The sequence below is a fragment of the Psammomys obesus genome, unplaced genomic scaffold (assembly GCF_907164565.1).
Source record: "Psammomys obesus unplaced genomic scaffold, mPsaObe1.curated_primary_1811, whole genome shotgun sequence".
NCBI classification, from domain to species: domain Eukaryota; kingdom Metazoa; phylum Chordata; class Mammalia; order Rodentia; family Muridae; genus Psammomys; species Psammomys obesus.
The window spans coordinates 1,663,172-1,677,713 of record NW_026592776.1 but is presented as its reverse complement, the minus strand read 5'-3'; positions in this window follow the sequence as shown (position 1 = coordinate 1,677,713).

Sequence of the window (14,542 nt, the reverse complement as noted above, 5' to 3'; positions counted from 1 at the left end):
ACTCTCACTGAGGCCAGATGAGGCAGCTGAACCAGGAGAAAGGGGTTCCAAGGCAAGCAACAATGGCAGAGACAGCGCTCACTCCCATTGTTAAGGAACCCACGTGATGACCAAGCTGCACATCTGCTATATATGTATAGGGGGTCTATGTCCAGTTCATGCATGCTTTTTGGTCAGCCAGCCATTATTTATTGAGGATCAGTATGTGCCGAAATAAGACATAAGGTCTGACTTGGAGGGAACTAGAGGCAATGTGTGTGGTAGAGACAGGGCTCAGTCTACGGAGAGAACTGAAAGCACTAAGACTACGTCATGCTGCTGAGTCTGCCAAGGGAAGCTGAAAGAGGAAAAAAGCCAGCAACACATTCCTAGGTTCAGGAACAACAAAGATACAGCGGGACTCGGTGAGCACACTCCTTCTATACAGGCAGAGGGGAGGTTCCTAGGACCAGCTAGCAGAACTCCTGGCCAGGGTCCCTGTCAATCTAGGCACCACAACAACTTTACAAACTGCAGACAGTGTGTGCACACACCATGCTGAAGGCTAGAGAAAATGAGTTCAAAACTTCCAGTTCTGCCACAGACCATGAGGGTCTTTGGGCAAATGTGCCATTTAACAAACTGGGATCATGGTATCAACCTGATAGAACCGTTCTGATGAGTAATTGAGAAAGATTTCTGATCAGTGGCTGATATTAAGAATAGTCTACAAAATGCTGGCCACACTCTTCATTCTTTTATTCACCCATTCATTCAGCAAATCCCTTTCCATTTAGTATGTGCAAGGTCAGGTAGTGTAGGGATTAAAATGATGAGAACTAAAAAAGAAATAGAAAACCCATTGTTGTTAAAGTTTCCAGGTAAAGTTAAGCCGACTTCAAGAATCCTGTCATTTATTACTCACAACAGTACCAGGACAAGTCTTTCCTTGACATGAAATGATATTGTCTTAGACCATGAAGTGACTCTGCCTTCAAAAGAGGGCTTAATTTTAAAAATTCACAGATTGTATGCTTAAACTAGGAAAACATATCTTCACATAGACAGAGAATAAATTAAAAGAAGTACTATACGACAAGCCTGAGGGAGTGCTATTCTGTTATCCCTGATTAACTGTTATAACTTCATTTTAACATGACAGCTATGAGATATGTGATGAGTAATATTTTGACCTGTGTAACATGACACAAGTATGTTCTAGAAAACTCCATTCCTTTAAGATATTTACACTGAGATATAAGTGTTGGCTAAGAAGTCTAGCACAAGAGGACATTTAACAGGGAGCTATTGAGGAGGTTCTTACTGTTGACAAAGCAAGCACAAAAAGTGAAAGTGTAGCTGGTTTAGATCATTCAACTTTCAATGTAGCAAAAAAAAAATGAACTAGGAAACCATGAATAAAAGCATAATTGAATTTCTATCTGAATGCTGGTAAGAGAATTTCATCTGGCAAATCGCTCATAAAACACATGTAACTCTCTTCTGCATTATAGGAATAGGTTGAGACAAATGGTATGGACATTGGAAGAAGGGGAAAACAAGAAACAGGACAGAAGCTTATCACAGAGCACCTCTGAAGATTCTACTCAGCAGTGTATCAAAGCAAATGCTGAGACTCATAACCAAACTTTGGGCACAATGCAGGGAATCCTATGAAAGAAGGGGGAGATATTGGGACCTGGAGAGGACAGGAGCTGCACAAGGAGAGCAATGGAACCAGAACATCTGGGCACAGGGGTCTTTTCTGAGACTGATTCTCCAACCAAGGTCCGTTCATGGATATAACCTAGAACCCCTGCTCATATATAGATCATGGCAGCTCAGTATCCAAGTGGGTTCCCTAGTAAGAGGAACAGGGACTGTCTCTGACATGAACTCAGTGGCAGGCTCTTTGACACCCCCCCCCAGGGGGAAGCAGCCTTGCCAGGCCACAGAGGAGGACAATGCAGCCAGTCTTGATGAGACCTGATAAGCTAGGGTCAGATGGAAGGGGAGGAGGACCTCCCCTATCAGTGGACTTGGAGAGGGGCATGGGAGGAGAAGAGGGAAGGATGGTGGAATTGGGAGGTAATGAGGAAAGGGCTACATCTGATATACAAAGTGAATTAACTGTAATTAATATAAAACTTAATTTGAGTAAAAAAAGAAAATAAAATTGTGAAGAAAATATTAAACATTTCTGGCTAAAATGGATGATTAAAGGCAAGAAGGTAACATGAACAGTGAAGCCATGTACCTACAGGCATAGGTCAATGAAGCCGGCTTGGCTTTCAGATATGAAATATGAATGAAAAATGTAGAGACAGGTTGAAGTGAAAAAGAAGGCCAACATATACTAAAACACAATTCAAAGAAGAGAGGATAGGGAAATTCAGTATTTGGAGTATGAGTCCAAACTCATGGAACAACATTAATGCAGATTCAAGAAGTCCACAGAATTTGAATTATAATATGCAAATAAAAAGAAATCTACACCTAGCCACCTCATAGTGAAGCTGGAGAAAACTTAAGATTTTCAAAAATGCTTTGACAATGAGTAGAAAAATAAGGACATTATATTTCAAAGGAGCAACTGTTAACATTGACAACTCTTCTCAGAAGTCAGACAATGTAATATTACCTGCGATGTGTGAAGAGAAAATTTTACTCCTAGTGAAAATACCTTTTGTGAATGGAGACACATGAAGACATTTTCAAACAGACAAAAACCGCGATTTTGTTTTCAACCAAAAGAAAAATTCCTCACTTAAAATCAATCCTAAAACACATCTTCAGGAAGAAACCATTAGACCTGAGATGCAAGAAAGAACCAAGGCACTTAAAGAAGGTGGTTAGTACAGGGCCAGGTCCACCCTTACATTCCTAAGATAGGGGCCAAGGGTTTATTTTCTTCCTTTTTAAAATTTTATTTTATTTAAATTCATTACTTTTAGATCCCAAGGGTGCTCCCCCATTCTTCTTCTCCTAATCCTCCTTTCTCTCTCCTTCTCCCTTTCCCTCCCAGAAAAGGGGAGGCCCCTTCTTCTTAATCTCCCTAGCACTTCAAGCCTCAAGTCACATCAGGACTGAACATATCCTTATCCCCTGAGGCCAGGCCAGGCAGCCCTGCCAGGGGAAAGTGATCCAAAAGCAGGCAATAGAGTCCATGTTAGAAACAGCCTCCCTACCCCCAGCTCCACTTGCCAGGCAACCCACATGAAGACCAGGCCGCCCATTAGCCTCATGTGCGCGGGGAGTCTAAACCAAGCATGCTTCTTAGTTGATGTCTTAGTATCTGTAAACCCCCATGGGATTGGGTTAGTTGTCTCTGTTGGTCTTCTTGTGAGGTTCCTGTCCCCTCCAGGTCCTTCCATCTTTCCCCCAACACTTCCACAGGACCCCCAGAGCTCTGCCACATGCTTGGCTGCAAGCCCCAGCATCTGTCTCCATCTTCTGATCTGCTGCTGGCTGGAGCCTCCCAGACGACAGTCAAGTTAGGCTCCTGTCTGCAAGCATAGCAGAGCATAATTAATAGTGTCAGGGGATGGCTCTGTATCATGGGGGGTGGGCCAAGTGTTTAAACAGTGGCAGTTTGCCCTTACTCTTTGACTAAGGTTCCCTCTCTAACTTCAAAAGGCACTGTGCACTTTCAGGTGGTAATTGCAGCCAGCCCTTCCAACTTCCTTCTACAAGTATGGAATCTTTGGTCATCCAGCCCCTCCTTTGGTTATCTACTCCTTGGGTACAGAGACATGCACACATTAAACATGACTTTCTATAGGGAAGGTACTTGATTACTCAAGTTTTGGAAACATGCTCAAAAGGTTTGGATTGGGCCTTCTAGGTTCCTAGATTTGCATAATAGCATCTAGAAGCAAGAGTTAAAAGAAGAAAAAGGGAGGATGGCTCAGGTAGACATATTTCCTTGGCGCATGAGACTTCTTAGTCTTTGGAGAGGGGTACAACTAGAGAAAAGATCAAAAGGAGACCTCTAAATCATGAGACACAAATCTAGAGGCCATATTCTGAGTCCCCAGACCTAAGGGTGGCAAGTCTGGCAAATCCAAATGAATTTTGATGATCTAATAAAAAGCAATGGTTTAGTTTCATATTGTTGCTGTGATAAAACACACCAATCAAAAGCACTGTAAAGGAGGGCTCATCTCAGCTTTCTGATTACAGTCTAGGGTTGAGGGAAGTCAGGGTAGGAGCTTAAGCAGGAAGTTGAATGAGAAACTATAGCAGAACACTGTTTTGCTGTCTTGCTGTTGGGCTCATGTTTAGCTAGCTTTCTTATATAGCCCAGGTACACCTGCCTAAGAAATGGGTGTCACTCACAGTGGGCTGGGCCTTCCAACACCAGTTAACAATGAAGACAGCCCCTGCAGACACGACAGGCCAATCTGATCCAGGCAATCCCTCAAATTGAGACTCCCTACTCAGGTGATTTCAGGTCATATCAGGTTAACAAAGCTAACTAGGGCAAGTAATAAGATCTTTCAGGGACTAGGGAAATATCAAGTAAAACAACACATACAAATGTCAAGAAAGTATCTCAGTTGGTACAGACCTTGCCTAGCAGCAGATTAAAACAAGCATGATGATGCACACATGTAATCTTGGCACTTGAGAGGTGGAGGCAGGAGAATCAGAAGTTCAAGGTCTTCCTTGGCTACAGAATAACATAATGAGTTTGGGGCTATCCCATGCTCCATGGGACCCTGTCTCAAAAAATAAATTAAAAAAACCTGTATGGTGGATATATATATATCTTCTTTTCAGTACTGAGGATATATATGTATAGATATGTATTTATGTATGTGTCTATCATATACATGAAATAATGTAAAAAGATAAAAAACATAAATTTTAAATTAATTACAGTCTCCAAAGGAGGACCTTGCATTCATCATAGATAAGGCTAATGGTACTACTTATCTTTAAATATAGAAAAGTTGAGTTAATAGGTTGCATTTGAGGAGGTAGAGTAGGTATTAGGTCTTACTATGTTGCCTAGACTGGTCATGAGCTCCCGGGGTCAAATGATCATCCTGCCTCCATCTTCCAAATAGCTATAGAGACAGCATGCTAAACTATGAATGCATTACAATAGCTATATAAGTTATTAAAGGATAGAAATGGCAGGGGTTGGGGTATTCATCTCAGTGGTAGAATAGGCCCTGGATTTTCAGTTCCCAGTGTGGTGGGGGTGGACAAGGAGAATGGGAAGAAGGAAGCTGGAAATGGTGCATCAAGGTGCCTAAAGAGTGAAGAGGGCAAAACCAAATAGTCAATTTAAAAGAAGATGAAAAGGGGGGAAAGTAACTTAAGAATAGTTAGGAAAATAGTAGGATATAATAAATTTTAAAATAAGCACTTTTATGATTTATTATATATAAATGAACAAAACAATCCCATTAAAAGGCAAGCACAGATAGGTAAAAAACAAAAGAACAAAAAAGTCCAGACTCAACCTCCATTATGCTACTACCAAGGCACAACTAGTACTTGTTACTGAAACCCTGAGAGTGAAAGGATGGAAACAGTCTGCATCAGCATTGATCCAAAGCAATGTAATGCTCCAGATACAGTTCAGTGGAGGAGCATTTGCTCAGTGTGCAGGAGACCTTAGTTTCAATCCCCAGTACTGAAAATAAAAGATTGTTTGGCCAGACTTGGTAGTCCATGCTTGAAATCCCAGCACTTGAGAAATGAGGCAGGGCTATCAGAAGCTCAAGGTCATCCTCTTGGCTAATAACAACCTTGAGGCCAGTATGGGCTATATGAAACAGAGTCTGAGAAAAAAAAAACATATTTATATTGATTTCAGAGAAATCATACTTTAAAACAAAAGCATTACTCTATGAAGAAAAGAGCTCATTCAGAATTTAGCCTGAAATGGTGGGACCTAGAAAAGATCATCCTGAGTGATGTATCCTAGAAGCAGAAAGACACAGTATATACTCACTTATAAGTGGATACTAGACCTATACGATAGGATAAACATACTAAAATCTGTACACCTAAAGAAGCTAAACAAGAAGGAGGACCCGGGGTAAGATGATCAATCCTCACATAGAAAGACAAATGGGATAGACATTGGAAGTAGAAGAAAGCAAGAAACAGGACAGGGACCTACCACAGAGGGCCTCTGAAAGACTCTACCTAGCAGTGTATCAAAGCACATGCTGAGACTCATAACCAAACTTTGGGCAGAGTACAGGGAATCTTATAAATGAATGGGGAAATAGAAAGACCTGGAAAGTACAGGAGCTCCACAAGGATGAAATATATCCTGGCACAGGGGTCTTTTCTGAGACTGATTCTCCAACCAAGGACCATGCATGGATATAACCCAGAACCCCTACTTGGACGTAGCCCATGGCAGCTCAGTATCCAAGTGGGTGCCCTAGTAAGGGTAAGAGGGACTGTCTCTGACATGAACTCCGTGGCTAGCTCTTTGACCTCCCCACACCCCGTGGGAGGAAGAACCTAGCTAAGCCACAGTCCTGGTGAGACCTGATAAGCTAGAGTCAGATGGAAGGGGAAGAGGAGTTCCCCTATCAGTGGACTTAGACAGAGACAGGGAGAAGGCAAGGGAGGGAGGGTGAGATTGGGAGGGAATTAGGGAGGGGTCTACAGCTGGGATACAAAGTAAATAAACTGTAATTAATATAAAAAATAAAATTAATTTTAAAAAGATTATAGTATGAAAAAAAGAATTTAGACTGATCAATAATAAAATCCCTGGGTATCAAAACATGGGGTATAGTTGAGGATACAGTCACACTAAAATTTTAGATTTTACATAAAGCTTAAAATTAATAAATAAAGCGCCTGTTAAGAAAGTTGGAAAATAATGTAATAAACCTCAACAAGAAAATAATGATAAAGTAAAAGCATAAAATTACAACTAAAAAAAACCACCAAGTAAAGAACTAATAAAGTCAAAGCTATTTTCTGAGACAACAATGCTGGTAAAATTGAGAGCCAGGAAGGAGTGGGTGGGAGGAAAGGTAGACAGAACAACTAACCACGAGAGCCAAGGAAGGCAGAAATATTATGCAAATACCGCATACACAAAAGAGATAAGAGGATTTCAGTGACAATTTAAAAAAAAATTAAAATCTACACAAAATGGACAAATCCCTGGCGGGGGTCAGGGAGAAACAATAAGAATGATTAAATCTGAATAAGATGTATAACTACTAAAAGTCTTAAAAATGTTCCCACAAAGAAAACTTATTTAAGGAACAAAAATTTTGGTCTCACCAAAATTCAAGGAAGAGGCGAAAAAAGTCCACATTAACTAATTTTCATAGCACCAATAGAAAGTCTTCATGATTTTACTACATGCATGCAAACACACTCACACATAATAGTAACTGACAGAATTCTCTCGAGTGCTCACAGAAATGCATGGCAGCAACTGTAAATCTTGTAAACTGAAGTAATCAGAGTAAATATAGGACAGAACATTTTGGCTCCATTTTTTTTTTTTTTTTTTGAAGATAAGGTCACCAGGAATTAAAGTTAGCATTGCTGTAGTCAAAGAAACAACACCTAATATACTGAAAGGAAAGCTAATCTCTCACATCCAGATGACAGAAGCTGTATTAACTGCTGAGTGGTGAGCATGGCTCTGAAACGGCAGCTTTGTGTAATATTTACCACAGCATATATTAAAGCTGTAATGTCTAGAGTGAAAGCGTAGATGTGAAGCTTTTGGATATCTGGGTTGCAAATGGAAGGAAAATTATTTATTCAGTCTGCGTTTAGTTTAGCTCTTAATAAGTCTTAAGAGCTCTGTAAAGCAGAAGAAAACTTTTATTTTTAAAAAGTGAATTGATATCAGACTGCAAGTTCCCAAGGCAATTAGGCAGAGTAAACATATACTTAAAAAGTGGGGCAGGTTAGTATTTTTCAGCTCCTTTGCACACTTCCACATTTTCCTACCACACTGCTGATCTCTCTCCCTTACCCTTCAAAGTCTTCTCCCAAGGCTCAGAGTACATATATTCAATATGTACAAATAAGCAAACATGGAGTTCAGAGAGCATATTTGATAGAACAAACTGTGGGCCTTGGCATCCAATCCCCACCTTTTACAAGTACAACTGGAGCTGTTCATTAACCTTTGTGAACCTTATATCTGAAGACATGGAAGTGGTAATAAGGCCACTGTCATAGGGTTCTATAGGGTTTAAATGAGCTAATGTATTGAATATCTGCATAGAGTCAAAACATTAGCTGCGATTATAAGCAGTCAGAAGGTAACTTTACTGTGTGTTCTAAGGCTGAGTTTGAACATATTTTGGAATAATATCTTGCATTTGTTTATCTAGTTTTCATATATGTTCTCAGGTTCTCCTATATGCAAGGTACTATGCTAGAGCCTCTTAATTTTTCAAAAATATAAGACATTTGTCTTGTCCTTGAGAGTTTAGGGCCTGGACATACATTCAGTAGATATTGGTATTGTCAGATGAATAGTAATGTTTTTCAAAACTGGTAAACTTAAAAGAAACTTCCTCTTCATGGCTGATGAGGTTCAGGCTAACTTAAAACAACAAAAAACAAAGCACTAGAATACAATATGTTAGTATACATGAGTGACCCCAAAATTTCTACCAGAGAACTGCTTCTGCTGATGAACACCTTCAGCAAAGTGGCTGGGTACAAAATTAACTAAAAAAAAAAAAAATCAGTAGCCCTCCTGATACAAAAGGCAAAAGGGCTGAGAAAGAAATTAGGGAAACTACACCCTTCATAATAGCCACTAATAAAATAAAGTACCTTGGGGTGACCATAACCAAGCAAGTGAAAGACCTGTTTGAAAAAAATTTCAAGTCTCTGAAGAAAGAAATTGAAGAAGATATCAGAAGATGGAAAGATCTCCCATGCTCATGGATCAGTAGGATTAACATAGTGAAAAATGGACATCCTGCCGAAAGCAATTTACAGTTTCGATGTAATTCCCATCAAAATACCAACACAAGTTTTTACAGAAATTGAAAGAAAAATTCTCAACTTCATATGGAAAAACAAAAACCTCAGAATTGCTAAAACAATCCTGTACAAAAACAGATCGTCTGGAGGTATCTCCGTTCCTGATCTCAAGCTGTACTACAGAACAATAGTAATAAAAAACTGCATGGTACTTGCATACAAACAGACTGGTGGATCAATGGAATTGAATAGAAGACCCAGAAATAAACCCACACAGCTACGGATACTTGATTTTTAACAAAGAAGCCAAAACCATACAATGGAAAAAAAGATCTTCAAAAAATGGTGCTGGTCTAACTGGATGTCTACATGTAGGAAAATGCAAAGAGATCTATATTCATCACCCAGCACAAAATTAAAGTCCAAGTATATCAAAGACCTCAATATAAAACCAGATACACTAAATGTGTTAGAAGAAAAACTGAGTGTACAACAACAGATCCTCTGGAGGTATCTCTATCCCTGATGTCAAGTTGTACTACAGAGCAATAGTAATAAAAACTGCATGGTACTGGCATAGAAACAGAAAGGTGGATCAATGGAACTGAACAGAAGACCCAGAAATAAACCCACATACTTATGAATACTTGATTTTTGACAAAGAAGCCAAAACCATTCAATGGAAAAAAGACAGCATCTTCAACAAATGGTGCTGGTCCAACTGGATGTCTACATGCAGAATAATGAAAATTAATCCATATTTATTACCCTGCACAAAACTAAAGTCCAAGTGGATCAAAGACCTCAACATAAAGCCAGATACTGTAAATCAGTTAGAAGAAAAAGTAGGGAAGACCCTAGAACTCATTGGCACAGGAGACAACTTCCTGAACAGAACACCAACAGCACAGGCCCTAAGAGCAACAATCAATAAATGGGACCTGTAAAGCAAAGGACACTGTCCTCAGAACAAAACGACAGCCTACAAATTGGGGAAAGATCTTCACCAATCCTGACAGAGGGCTGATATCTGGAATATATAAAGAACTAAGGAAGTTAAAAGGCAATAATTCAAGCAACCCAATTAAAAAATGGGGTATGGAGCTAAACAGAGAATTCTCTGTAGAAGAATATAGAATGGCAGAGAAACACATAAGGAGATATTCAACATCCCTAGCCATCAGAGAGATGCAAATCAAAATGACCCTGAGATTTCACCTTATACCCATCAGAATGGCTAAGATCAAAAACTCAAGAGACAAAGCATGCTGGAGAGGTTGTGGAGAAAGGGGAAACCTCCATTGCTGGTGGGAATGTAAACAGGTACAACCACTATGGAAATCAATCTGGCCCTCTCTCAGACAATTAGGAATAGTGCTACCTCAAGATCCAGCTATATCACTCCTAAGCATATATCCAAAAGATGTCCAAGTACACAACAAGGACATTTGCTCAACCATGTTTGTAGCAGCTTTATTCATAATAGCCAGAACCTGGAAACAACCCAGATGCCCCTCAGTGGAGGAATGGATACAGAAATTGTGGTACTTTTATGCAAGGGACTACTACTCAGCAATTAAAAACAAGGAAATCATGAATTTTGCAGGCAAATGTTGGGATCTAGAAAAAATCATCCTGAGTGAGATATCCCAGGAGCAGAAAGAGACATGTGGTATATACTCACTTATAAGTGGGTACTAGACCTATAAGATAGGATAAACATACTTAAATATGTACACCTAAAGAAGATAGACAAACAAGAAAGAGGATCAATCCTCATCTAAAGACAAAGGGGATGGACATTGGAAGTAGGAGAAAACAAGTAACAAGACAGTAGTAGCCTACCACAGAAGGTATCTGAAAGACTCTACCTAGCAGTGTATCAAAGCAGATGCTGAGACCCATAACCAGGCCTTCAGCAGAGTGTAGGGAATCATATGAAGGAAGGAAGAATTAGTATAACGTAGAGGGGACAGGGAGCCCCACAAGGTCCAAATATATCTGGGCACAGGGGTCTTCTCTGAGACTGTTTATCCAACCAAGGACCATGCATGGATATAACCTAGAACCCCTGCTCAGACATAGCCCATGGTAGCTCAGTATCCAAGTGGGTTCCCTAGTAAGTGTGAAAGGAATTTTTTTCTGACATGAACTCAATGACTGATACTTTGAGCTTCCCCTTCCCCCTCCCCGAGGGAGGAGCAGCCTTACTAGACCACAGATAAGGACATTGCAACCATCCTGAAGATACCTGATAAGCTAGGGCCAGATGGAAGGAGAGGAGGACCTCCCCTCTCAGTGGACTTGGAAGGGGGCAGGGAGGAGATGTGGGAGGGAGGGGAGGATTGGGAGGGAAAGAGGGAGAGGGCTACAGCTGGGATACAAATGAATTATAAAATTATTTAAAAATAAAAAATATTAAAAAAAGAAAAAACTGGGGAAGAACCTTGAACCCATTTGCACAGGAGACAACTTCCTGAACAAAACACCAACAGCACAGGCTCTAAGAGCAACAATCAATAAATGGGACCTCATGAAACCGAAAAGCTTCTGTAAAGCAAAGGACATTGTCGTCAGAACAAAATGACAGCCTACAGACTGGGAAAGGATCTTCACCTAACCCTATATCTGACAGAGGGCTAATATCCAGTATATATAAAAAACTCAAGAAGTTAAACAGCAAAAATCAAGTAATCCAATTAAAAAATGGGGTACAGAGCTAAACAGAGAATTCTCAATAGAGGAATATTGAATGGCAGAGAAACAGTTAAAGAAATGCTCAATGGTATGTAATTAGGGAGATGCAAATAAAAATGACCCTGAGATTTCACCTTACACCCATCAGAATGGCTTAGATCAACAACTCAAGTGACAACACATGCTGGAGAGGATGTGGAGAAAGGGGAACCCTCCTCCATTGCTGGTGGGAATGTAAACTTGTATTAACACTTTGGAAATCAATCTGGCACTTTCTCAGACAATTAGGAATAGTGCTTCCTCAAGATCCAGCTATACCACTCCTAGTCACATATCCAAAAGATGCTCATGTACAAGGACATTTGTTCAACCATGTTTGTGGCAGCTTTATTTGTAATAGTCAGAATATGGAAACAACCCATATGTCCCTCAGTTGAGGAATGGATACAGAAATTGTGGTACATTTACACAAGGGACTACTACTCAGCAATTAAAAACAAGGATATCATGAAATTTGCAGGCAATTAGTAGGATCTAGAAAAGATCATCCTGAGTGAAGTATCCTGAAAGCAGAAAGATACACACTTATAAGTGGATACTAAACCTATAAGATAGGATAAACATACTAAAATCTGTACACCTAAAGAAGATAAACAAGAATGAGGACCCGGGGTAAGATGATCAATCCTCACTTAGAAAGACAAATGGAATGGACATTGGAAGTAAGAGAAAACAAGAAACAGGACAGAATCTTACCACAGAGGGCCTCTGAAAGACTGTACCTAGCAGTGTATCAAAGCAGATACTAAGGCTCATAACCAAACCTTTGGCAGAGTGCAGGGAATCATATGAAAGAAGGGAGAGTTAGTAAGCCCTGAAGAGGACAGGAGCTCCACAAGGCCCAAATATATTTGAGCACAGGGTTTTTTTCTGAGACTGATTCTCCAACCAAGGACCATGCATAGAGATATCCTAGAACCCCTGCTCACATGTAGATCATGGCAGCTCCATATCCAAGTGGGTTCCCTAGTAAGGGGAACAGGGACTATCTTTGACAAAAACCCAGTTCCTGGCTGTTTGACCACCTCCCCCTGAGGGGGGAGCAGCCTTACCAGGCCACAGAGGAAGACAATGCAGCCAGTCTTGATGAGACCTGATAAGCTAGGGTCAGAGGGAAGGGGAGGAGGACCTCCCCTATCAGTGGACTTAGAGAGGGGCATGGGAGAAGATAAAGGAGGAAGGGTGGGACTGGGAAGGAATGAGGGAGGGGGCTACAGCTGGGATACAATACGAATAAAATGTAAGTAATGTAAAAAATTGAAATTAAAATAAGAAAGCATCCTTTTGGGCACTCACCTGCAGTGCGGCTGGAAGTAGGAGTTGGTCAAAGTACATGGTGTAGATGCTTCAGGAGATCACACTGTAGAGGATGGATTCTTTGGAAATTCAAACCACTCATTTCCCACTCATAGATTTTAGCCCCTTTTAGCTTTTGTTATCAGACCATGTCCACTCCTGCTTTAAATCACAACTTGCATATCTACTAGTTGTATAACCCTACTTGAGTGTTTAAACCTTATTTATAACAATTACTTACTAGTATCTATTTTAGTTATAAGTATTATTTATTTTGTAAATCACTATAGGACTATTTCAATTTTAATTTGTTATAGCAAATATTTATATTATTTATTTATTTATTTATTTATTTATTTTTACAATTTACACCAAGTAAAACCCAGAAACAGCCTCTATTTGAGTCTCAAAAGAAAGGAAAAGTAATAATGCTGGGCAAAAGTTAGTAGTGGCTTCAGAATTTCTGTCTAGACGGAAGCAGGGAAGCAAGTCCAAAGATCAAGCCAGGGGAACCAGCTGGACGACAATCCTATGTAAATAATCAGTCTTCTTCAACTTTCACGGCACTATGTCATTTCAATGTCTACTGCCGCTCCAAAATGGCCACCCTATCCTGAAAGCCTAGTCAAAAACAAGCTGAAGGAAGGTTCAACAAGGGCCTTTCTGAAATAAAAAAAAAAAAAAAGAAAATTTCTGAAGAAGAGAGCTTCGAGTGGAAGTGAAGAGTTACAAACAAAACAAACAGGAAAATACACGGTTATGATGAAAATGGGGGTTTGGAATGAAGAAGGCTGTGAAATATGAAAGGAAAGAAACGGTGACCAAATACGTCCATTGTCCATTGATTTTTCCAATACTATCAAGCAGAACTATCGTGACTCACCTGACAGAAAGTTCAGGGAAAAGAGGCGAGAAACTCTGTGCACATCTGAAAATGAAACAAGAACAGATAATTAGGACCTTCCTGGTGCCCAAGGGCATCAATACTGCACACCAAGGCTGCATCAGTGGGTTTACAGAGGATTTACAAAAGAAGTGGACAGTGCACATCCTGCTACCAGGGGACAGATTATAAATGGCAAGAACAACCCAGAAGCCATTTTGAGGGGGTGTCTTCATCTATGTATCTAAATACATAGATGGTGTAAATCTGCATTAAATTCGTTACAGGGATGTTGGATAGTATAATGGTTAGTGTTAGTTGTCAAGGTGACAGGATCTGGAATCACTTAGGAGGCAAGCTTCTGAGCACATCTGTGAGGAGTTATTTTGATTGAGTTAGTCCCTGGGCATGCCTGTGAGGGATTATCTTGATTAGGTTAAATGATGTGGGAAGATCCACATAAAAAAAAAGGTGTCATCATTCCCAGGGATTGGTTCCTGGACTGTATAAAAGGGAGGAAGCTATCTGAGAAAGAGCATGCATCACTCTCCTCTTTCTGACTATGGATGCCATGTGACCGGGGCTTTAAGCTCTGGACACCTGGACTTAACTGTGATGGTGGACTCTATCCCCGCACTGTGAGCCAAAATAAATGAACAGTTTCTTCCATAAGTTGCT